Here is an 11023-nt window from a genome sequence, read left to right as displayed (position 1 = left end):
AAACGAGTTAGCTTTAAATCCTTGCAAAACAGATGACTTGGCTCTAAATCAAAGCGATGTAGAAGGTTTAGCTTCAAATCCAAGCGAAACACATGATTTAGCTTCAAATCATTGCGATGTCGAAGGCTTTGTTTCAAATCCTTGCGAAACAAATGATTCAGCTTCAAACAATTGGTATATAAGTGATATAGTTTCAAATACATTCGAATCAAACCAGTTAGCGTCAAAATTCATGCGATACACATCATTTAGCTTCAAATAGATGAGAAGTAGAAGCCTTGGCTTCAAATCCATGCGACACAAATGATTTAGCTCAAATACTTGCGATATAAGTGATATAGCATCAAATGCATACGAATCAATCGAGTTAGCTTCAAAATCCATGCGTTCCACTTGATTTAGCTTCAAATCAATGCGAAGTAGAAGGCTTAGCTTCAAATCAATGCGGAACAATTGATTGAGCTTCAAACACTTCGGATATAGGTGATATAGCTTCAACTACAGGCGAAACAAACGAGTTAACTTCAAATCCATGCGAAACACATGATTTAGCTGCAAATCAATACGATGTAGAAGGTTTAGCTCCAAATTCAAGCGAAACACATGATTTAGCTCCAAATCATTGCGATGTAGAAGGTTTAGCTTCAAATCCATTCGACACAAATGATTTAGCTTGAGATATTTGCGATATAAGTGATATAGCTTCAAATGCTGACGAAACAACCGAGTTAGTTTCAAATCCATGCGAAACACATGATTTTGCTGCAAATCAATGCGATGTAGAAGGTTTAGCTTCAAATCCATGCGACACAAATGATTTAGCTTCAGATACTTGCGATATAAGTGATATAGCTTCAAATGCAGACGAAACAAACGAGTTAGCTTCATATCCTTGCGAAACACATGATTAAGCTTCAAATCAATGCGATGTGGAAGGTTTAGCTTTAATTCCATGCGAAACAAATGATTTAGCATCAGATAGTTGCGATATAACTGAAACAGCTTCAAATGGAGTGGAAGCAAACGAGTTAGCATCAAATCCATGCAAAACACATGCTTAAGCTTCAAATCAATGCTATGTAGAAGGTTTAGCTTCAAATCCATGCGACGCAAATGATCTAGCTACAGATACTTGCGATATAAGTGATGTAGTTTGAAATGCAGACTAAACAAACGAGTTAGCTTCATATCCAAGCGAAACACATGATGTAGCTTCAAATCAGTGCGATGTAGAAGTTTTAGCTTCAAATCCATGCGAAACAAATGATTTAGCTTCAAATACTTGGGATATGAGTGACATAGCTTCAAATGCAGACGAAACAAACGAGTTAGCTTTAAATCCTTGCAAAACAGATGACTTGGCTCTAAATCAATGCGATGTAGAAGGTTTAGCTTCAAATCCAAGCGAAACACATGATTTAGCATCAAATCATTGCGATGTAGAAGGCTTTGTTTCAAATCCTTGCGAAACAAATGATTCAGCTTCAAACAATTGGTATATAAGTGATATAGTTTCAAATACAGTCGAATCAAACCAGTTAGCGTCAAAATTCATGCGATACACATCATTTAGCTTCAAATAGATGAGAAGTAGAAGCCTTAGCTTCAAATCCATGCGACACAAATGATTTAGCTCAAATACTTGCGATATAAGAGATATAGCATCAAATTCATACGAATCAATCGAGTTAGCTTCAAAATCCATGCGTTCCACTTGATTTAGCTTCAAATCAATGCGAAGTAGAAGGCTTAGCTTCAAATCGATGCGGAACAATTGATTGAGCTTCAAACACTTCGGATATAGGTGATATAGCTTCAACTGCAGGCGAAACAAACGAGTTAACTTCAAATCCATGCGAAACACATGATTTTGCTGCAGATCAATGCGATGTAGAAGGTTTAGCTTCAAATCCATGCGACACAAATGATTTAGCTTCAAGCACTTGGGATATACGTGATATAGCTTCAAATGCAGACGAAACAAACGAGTTAGCTTCAAATCCATGCAAGACACATGATTAAGCTTCAAATCAATGCTATGTAGCAGGTTTAGCTTCAAATCCATTCGACACAAATGATTTAGCTTGAGATACTTGCGATATAAGTGATATAGCTTCAAATGCTGACGAAACAACCGAGTTAGTTTCAAAATCCATGCAAAACCACATGCTTAAGCTTCAAATCAATGCTATGTAGAAGGTTTAGCTTCAAATCCATGCGACGCAAATGATCTAGCTACAGATACTTGCGATATAAGTGATGTAGCTTGAAATGCAGACTAAACAAACGAGTTAGCTTCATATCCAAGCGAAACACATGATGTAGCTTCAAATCAGTGCGATGTAGAAGTTTTAGCTTCAAATCCATGTGAAACAATGATTTAGCTTCAAATACTTGGGATATGAGTGACATAGCTTCAAATGCAGACGAAACAAACGAGTTAGCTTTAAATCCTTGGCAAAACAGATGACTTGGCTCTAAATCAATGCGATGTAGAAGGTTTAGCTTCAAATCCATGCGAAACAAATGATTTAGCTTCAAATACTTGGGATATGAGTCACATAGCTTCAAATGCAGACGAAACAAACGAGTTTAGCTTTAAATCCTTGCAAAACAGATGACTTGGCTCTAAATCAATGCGATGTAGAAGGTTTAGCTTCAAATCCAAGCGAACACATGATTTAGCATCAAATCATTGCGAATGTAGAAGGCTTTGTTTCAAATCCTTGCGAAACAAAATGATTCAGCTTCAAACAATTGGTATATAAGTGATATAGTTTCAAATACAGTCGAATCAAACCAGTTAGCGTCAAAATTCATGCGATACACATCATTTAGCTTCAAATAGATGAGAAGTAGAAGCCTTAGCTTCAAATCCATGCGACACAAATGATTTAGCTCAAATACTTGCGATATAAGTGATATAGCATCAAATTCATACGAATCAATCGAGTTAGCTTCAAAATCCATGCGTTCCACTTGATTAAGCTTCAAATCAATGCGAAGTAGAAGGCTTAGCTTCAAATCGATGCGGAACAATTGATTGAGCTTCAAACACTTCGGATATAGGTGATATAGCTTCAACTGCAGGCGAAACAAACGAGTTAACTTCAAATCCATGCGAAACACATGATTTTGCTGCAGATCAATGCGATGTAGAAGGTTTAGCTTCAAATCCATGCGACACAAATGATTTAGCTTCAGATACTTGCGATATAAGTGATATAGCTTCAAATGCAGACGAAACAAACGAGTTAGCTTCATATCCTTGCGAAACACATGATTAAGCTTCAAATCAATGCGATGTGGAAGGTTTAGCTTTAATTCCATGCGAAACAAATGATTTAGCATCAGATACTTGCGATATAACTGAAACAGCTTCAAATGGAGTGGAAGCAAACGAGTTAGCATCAAATCCATGCAAAACACATGCTTAAGCTTCAAATCAATGCTATGTAGAAGGTTTAGCTTCAAATCCATGCGACGCAAATGATCTAGCTACAGATACTTGCGATATAAGTGATGTAGATTGAAATGCAGACTAAACAAAGGAGTTAGCTTCATATCCAAGCGAAACACATGATGTAGCTTCAAATCAGTGCGATGTAGAAGTTTTAGCTTCAAATCCATGCGAAACAAATGATTTAGCTTCAAATACTTGGGATATGAGTGACATAGCTTCAAATGCAGACGAAACAAACGAGTTAGCTTTAAATCCTTGCAAAACAGATGACTTGGCTCTAAATCAATGCGATGTAGAAGGTTTAGCTTCAAATCCAAGCGAAACACATGATTTAGCTTCAAATCATTGCGATGTAGAAGGCTTTGTTTCAAATCCTTGCGAAACAAATGATTCAGCTTCAAACAATTGGTATATAAGTGATATAGTTTCAAATACAGTCGAATCAAACCAGTTAGCGTCAAAATTCATGCCATACACATCATTTAGCTTCAGATAGATGAGAAGTAGAAGCCTTAGCTTCAAATCCATGCGACACAAATGAATTAGCTCAAATACTTGCGATATAAGTGATGTAGCATCAAATGCATACGAATCAATCGAGTTAGCTTCAAAATCCATGCGTTCCACTTGATTTAGCTTCAAATCAATGCGAAGTAGAAGGCTTAGCTTCAAATCGATGCGGAACAATTGATTGAGCTTCAAACACTTCGGATATAGGTGATATAGCTTCAACTGCAGGCGAAACAAACGAGTTAACTTCAAATCCATGCGAAACACATGATTTAGCTGCAAATCAATACGATGTAGAAGGTTTATCTCCAAATTCAAGCGAAACACATGATTTAGATCCAAATCATTTACGATGTAGAAGGTTTAGCTTCAAATCCATTCGACACAAATGATTTAGCTTTAGATATTTGCGATATAAGTGATATAGCTTCAAATGCTGACGAAACAACCGAGTTAGTTTCAAATCCATGCGAAACACATGATTTTGCTGCAAATCAATGCGATGTGGAAGGTTTAGCTTTAATTCCATGCGAAACAAATGATTTAGCATCAGATACTTGCGATATAACTGAAACAGCTTCAAATGGAGTGGAAGCAAACGAGTTAGCATCAAATCCATGCAAAACACATGCTTAAGCTTCAAATCAATGCTATGTAGAAGGTTTAGCTTCAAATCCATGCGACGCAAATGATCTAGCTACAGATACTTGCGATATAAGTGATGTAGTTTGAAATGCAGACTAAACAAACGAGTTAGCTTCATATCCAAGCGAAACACATGATGTAGCTCCAAATCAGTGCGATGTAGAAGTTTTAGCTTCAAATCCATGCGAAACAAATGATTTAGCTTCAAATACTTGGGATATGAGTGACTTAGCTTCAAATGCAGACGAAACAAACGAGTTAGCTTTAAATCCTTGCAAAACAGATGACTTGGCTCTAAATCAATGCGATGTAGAAGGTTTAGCTTCAAATCCAAGCGAAACACATGATTTAGCTTCAAATCATTGCGATGTAGAAGGCTTTGTTTCAAATCCTTGCGAAACAAATGATTCAGCTTCAAACAATTGGTATATAAGTGATATAGTTTCAAATACAGTCGAATCAAACCAGTTAGCGTCAAAATTCATGCGATACACATCATTTAGCTTCAAATAGATGAGAAGTAGAAGCCTTAGCTTCAAATCCATGCGACACAAATGAATTAGCTCAAATACTTGCGATATAAGTGATATAGCATCAAATGCATACGAATAAATCGAGTTAGCTTCAAAATCCATGCGTTCCACTTGATTTAGCTTCAAATCAATGCGAAGTAGAAGGCTTAGCTTCAAATCGATGCGGAACAATTGATTGAGCTTCAAACACTTCGGATATAGGTGATATAGCTTCAACTGCAGGCGAAACAAACGAGTTAACTTCAAATCCATGCGAAACACATGATTTAGCTGCAAATCAATACGATGTAGAAGGTTTAGCTCCAAATTCAAGCGAAACACATGATTTAGCTCCAAATCATTTACGATGTAGAAGGTTTAGCTTCAAATCCATTCGACACAAATGATTTAGCTTGAGATATTTGCGATATAAGTGATATAGCTTCAAATGCTGACGAAACAACCGAGTTAGTTTCAAATCCATGCGAAACCAATGATTTAGCTTCAAATCAATGCGATGTAGAAGGTTTAGCTTCAAATCCATGCGACACAAATGATTTAGCTTCAGATACTTGCGATATAAGTGATATAGCTTCAAATGCAGACGAAACAAACGAGTTAGCTTCATATCCTTGCGAAACACATGATTAAGCTTCAAATCAATGCGATGTGGAAGGTTTAGCTTTAATTCCATGCGAAACAAATGATTTAGCATCAGATACTTGCGATATAACTGAAACAGCTTCAAATGGAGTGGAAGCAAACGAGTTAGCATCAAATCCATGCAAAACAGATGCTTAAGCTTCAAATTAATGCTATGTAGAAGGTTTAGCTTCAAATCCATGCGACGCAAATGATCTAGCTACAGATACTTGCGATATAAGTGATGTAGCTTGAAATGCAGACTAAACAAACGAGTTAGCTTCATATCCAAGCGAAACACATGATGTAGCATCAGATACTTGCGATGAAACTGATATAGCATCAAAGGCAGGGGAAACAGACGAGTTAGCATAAAATCCATGCACAACACATGATTTAGCTTCAAATCAATGCGATGTAGAAGGTTTAGCTTCAAATCCAAGCGAAACACATGATTTAGCATCAGATACTTGCGATAAAACTGAAATAGCTTCAAATGCAGAGGAATCAAACGAGTTAGCATCAAATCCATGCAAAACACATGATTTAGCTTCAAATTAAAGCGATGTAGAAGCTATAGCTTCAAATCCATGCGAAACAAATGTTTTAGCTTCTAACACTTGGGATATAAGTGATATAGCTTCAAATGCAGACGAAACAAACGAGTTAGCTTCAAAATCCGTGCGATAAGCATGTTTTAGCTTCAAATCAATGCGATGTAGAAGGTTTAGCTTCAAATCCAAGCGAAACACAAGATTTAGCATCAGATACTTGCAATAAAACTGAAATAGCTTCAAATGCAGAGGAATCAAACGAGTTAGCATCAAATCCATGCAAAACACATGATTTAGCTTCAAATTAAAGCGATGTAGAAGCTATAGCTTCAAATCCATGCGAAACAAATGTTTTAGCTTCTAACACTTGGGATATAAGTGATATAGCTTCAAGTGCAGACGAAACAAACGAGTAAGCTTCAAAATCCGTGCGATAAGCATGTTTTAGCTTCAAATCAATGCGGTGTAGAAGGTTTAGCTTGAAATCCATGCGAAACACATCATTTTAATTCAAATTCATTCGAAACACATGGATTAGCTTAACAATCATGCCAAAAAGATGTTTCAGCTTCAAATACTTGAGATATACATGACATAGCTTCAAATGCAGGCGAAACACATTATTTAGCTTCAAATTCATTCGAAACACATGAATTAGCTTAATATTCATGCGAAACAAATGGTTCAGCTTCAAATACTCGTGATATACATGATTTAGCTTCAACTGTATGCGAAACAAACGAGTTAGCTTCAAATTCCCGCGAATCACATGATGTAACTTCAAATCAATGCGAAGTAGAAGGCTTATCTTCAAGTCCATGCGAAAGACATAATTTTGCTACAAATCAATGCGAAGTAGAAGGCTTATCTTCAAATCCATCCGAATCAAATGGTTTAGCTTCAAATACTCGTGATATACATCATTTAGCTTCAAATGAAGGCGAAACAAACGAGTTAGCTTCAAATCCAAGCAAAACCCATGATATAGCTTGAAATCAATGCGATTTAGAAGGTTTAGTTTCAAATCCATGCGAAACAAATGATTGAGCTTCAAACACTTGGGATATAGGCTATATAGCTTCAAATGGTGGCGACACAAAACAGTTAGCTTCATTTCCGTACGTAACACATGATTTAGCTTAAAATTAATGCGAAACACATCTATTAGCTTCAAATTCGTGCGAAACACATGATTTAGCTGCAAATCAATGCGATGTAGAAGGTTTTGCGTGAAATCCATGCGAAACTAATGATTTAGCATCAGATACTTGTCATATAAGTGATATAGCTTCAAATGCAAGGGAAACATACGAGTTAGCTTCAAATCCGTGCAAAACACATTATTTAAGAGCAAATCAATGCGATGTCGAAGGTTTAGCTTCAAATCCATGCGAAACCAATGATTTAGCTTCAAATCAATGCGATGTAGAAGGTTTAGCTTCAAATCCATGCGAAACAAATGATTTAGCACCAGATACTTGCGATGAAACTGATATAGCATCAAAGGCAGGGGAAACAGACGAGTTAGCATAAAATCCATGCACAACACATGATTTAGCTTCAAATCAATGCGATGTAGAAGGTTTAGCTTCAAATCCAAGCGAAACACATGATTTAGCATCAGATACTTGCGATAAAACTGAAATAGCTTCAAATGCAGAGGAATCAAACGAGTTAGCATCAAATCCATGCAAAACACATGATTTAGCTTCAAATTAAAGCGATGTAGAAGCTATAGCTTCAAATCCATGCGAAACAAATGTTTTAGCTTCTAACACTTGGGATATAAGTGATATAGCTTCAAATGCAGACGAAACAAACGAGTTAGCTTCAAAATCAGTGCGATAAGCATGTTTTAGCTTCAAATCAATGCGATGTAGAAGGTTTAGCTTCAAATCCAAGCGAAACACAAGATTTAGCATCAGATACTTGCAATAAAACTGAAATAGCTTCAAATGCAGAGGAATCAAACGAGTTAGCATCATATCCATGCAAAACACATGATTTAGCTTCAAATTAAAGCGATGTAGAAGCTATAGCTTCAAAGCCATGCGAAACAAATGTTTTAGCTTCTAACACTTGGGATATAAGTGATATAGCTTCAAATGCAGACGAAACAAACGAGTAAGCTTCAAAATCCGTGCGATAAGCATGATTTAGCTTCAAATCAATGCGATGTAGAAGGTTTAGCTTGAAATCCATGCGAAACACATCATTTTAATTCAAATTCATTCGAAACACATGGATTAGCTTAATAATCATGCCAAAAAGATGTTTCAACTTCAAATACTTGAGATATACATGACTTAGCTTCAAATGCAGGCGAAACACATGATTTAGCTTCAAATTCATTCGAAACACATGAATTAGCTTAATATTCATGCGAAACAAATGGTTCAGCTTCAAATACTCGTGATATACATGATTTAGCTTCAAATGAAGGCGAAACAAACGAGTTAGCTTCAAATCCAAGCAAAACACATGATTAAGCTTCAAATGCATGCGAAAGGCAAGATTTAGGTTCAAATTCATGCGAAACACTGGGTTTAGATTCAAATTCATGCGAAACAAATGATTTAGCTTCAGATACTTGCGATATAAGTGATATAGCATCAAATGCAGGCGAAACGAACGAGTTAGCTGCAAATCCATGCGATACACATGATTTAGCTTCAAATCAATGCGAAGTAGAAGGCTTATCTTCAAATCCATCCGAAACAAATTGTTTAGCTTGAAATACTCGTGATATACATGATTTAGCTTCAAATGCAGGCGAAACAAACGAGTTAGATTCAAATCCAAGCGAAACACATGATCTTGCTTCAAATCAATGCGAAGTAGAAGGCTTAGCTTCAAATCCATGCGATAAACATAATTTTGTTCAAATCAATGCGAAGTAGAAGATTTAGCAACAAATCCATACGAATAAAATGGTTTAGCTTCAAATACTTGTGATATACATGATTCAGCTTCAAATACAGGCGAAACAAACGAGTTTGCTTCAAATCCATGCGAAACACATGATTGTGCTTCAAATTCATTCGAAACACTTGGATTAGCTTAATATTCATGCGAAAAAAATGGTTGAGCTTCAAATAGTTGTGATATAAATGATTTAGCTTCAAATTCTGGCGAAACAAACGAGTTAACTTCAAATCCATGCCAAACACATGATTTAGCTTCAAATTCATGCGAATCACATGGTTTAGCATCAAATCAATGCGAAGTAGAATGCTTGGTTTCAAATCCAAGCGAAACACATGATTAAGCTTCAAATACTTGCGATATAAATGAAATAGCTTCATATGCAGACGAAACAAACGAGTTGACTTCAAATCCATGCGAAACACATGACTTAGCTTCAAATCAATGCGAAGTAGAAGGCTTAGCTTCAAATCCATGCGAATCAAATGCTTTAGCTTCAAATTCTTGTGTTATACATGACTTAGCTTCAAATGCAGCCGAAACAATCGAGTTAGTTTCAAATCCAAACTAAACACAAGATTTAGCTTCAAATTCATGCGAAATAGAAGGCTTATCTTCAAATACATGCGAAACAAATGGTTTAGCTTCAAATACTTGTGATATAAGTGATATAGTTTCAACTGCATGCGAAACTAACGAGTTAGCTTCAAATCCGTGCGAAACACATGATTTAGTTCAAATCAATGCGAAGTAGAAGACATATCTTCGAATCCATGCGAAGAAAATGGTTTAGCTTCAAATACTTATGGTATACATGATTTAGGTTCAACTGCATGCGAACCAAACAATTTCGTTTCAAATCGATGCGAAACACATGATTTAGCTTAAAATTCATTCGAAAAACATGATTTAGCTTAATATTCACGCGAAACATATGGTTCTTGTCCAAATACATATGATATACATGATACAGCTTCAAATGCAGGCGAAACGAACGAGTTAGCTTCATAACCAAGCGAAACACATGATTTAGCTTCAAACTCATGCGAAACATATGGTTAAGCTTAATATTCATGCGAAACAAATGGTTCAGCTTCAAATACTCGTGGTATACATGATTTAGCTTCAACAGCATGTGAAAGAGGCGTGTTAGCTTCAAATCCAAGCGAAACACATGATTTAGCTTCAAATCAATGCGATGTAGAAGAATTAGCTACAAATCCATGCGAATCAAATGGTTTAGCTTCAAATACTTGTGATATACATGATTCAGCATCAAATGCTCGCGAAACAAACGAGTTAGCTTGAAATACAAGCGAAACACATGATTTAGCTTCAAACTCATGCGAAACACATGATTCAGCTTCAAATCAATGCGAAGTAGACGGCTTATCTTCAAATCCATGCGAAACAAATGGTTTAGCTTCAAATACTTGTGATATAAGTCATATAGTTTCAACTGCATGCGAAACTAATGAGTTAGCTTCAAATCCATGCGAAACACATGATTTAGTTCAAATCAATGCGAAGTAGAAGACATATCTTCAAATCCATGCGAAGCAAATGGTTTAGCTTCAAATACTTATGGTATACATGATTTAGGTTCAACTGCATGCGAAACAAACAAGTTCGTTTCAAATCGATGCGAAACACATGATTTAGTTTAAAATTCATTCGAAACACATGACTTAGCTTAATATTCACGCGAAACATATGGTTCAGGTCCAAATACATATGATATACATGATACAGCTTCAAATGCAGTCGAAACG

This window comes from Megalopta genalis, unplaced genomic scaffold, assembly GCF_051020955.1.
Source record: "Megalopta genalis isolate 19385.01 unplaced genomic scaffold, iyMegGena1_principal scaffold0306, whole genome shotgun sequence".
In the NCBI taxonomy this organism is placed as follows: domain Eukaryota; kingdom Metazoa; phylum Arthropoda; class Insecta; order Hymenoptera; family Halictidae; genus Megalopta; species Megalopta genalis.
The sequence above is the reverse complement of the archived record's forward strand: the minus strand, read 5'-3'. Positions refer to the sequence as shown.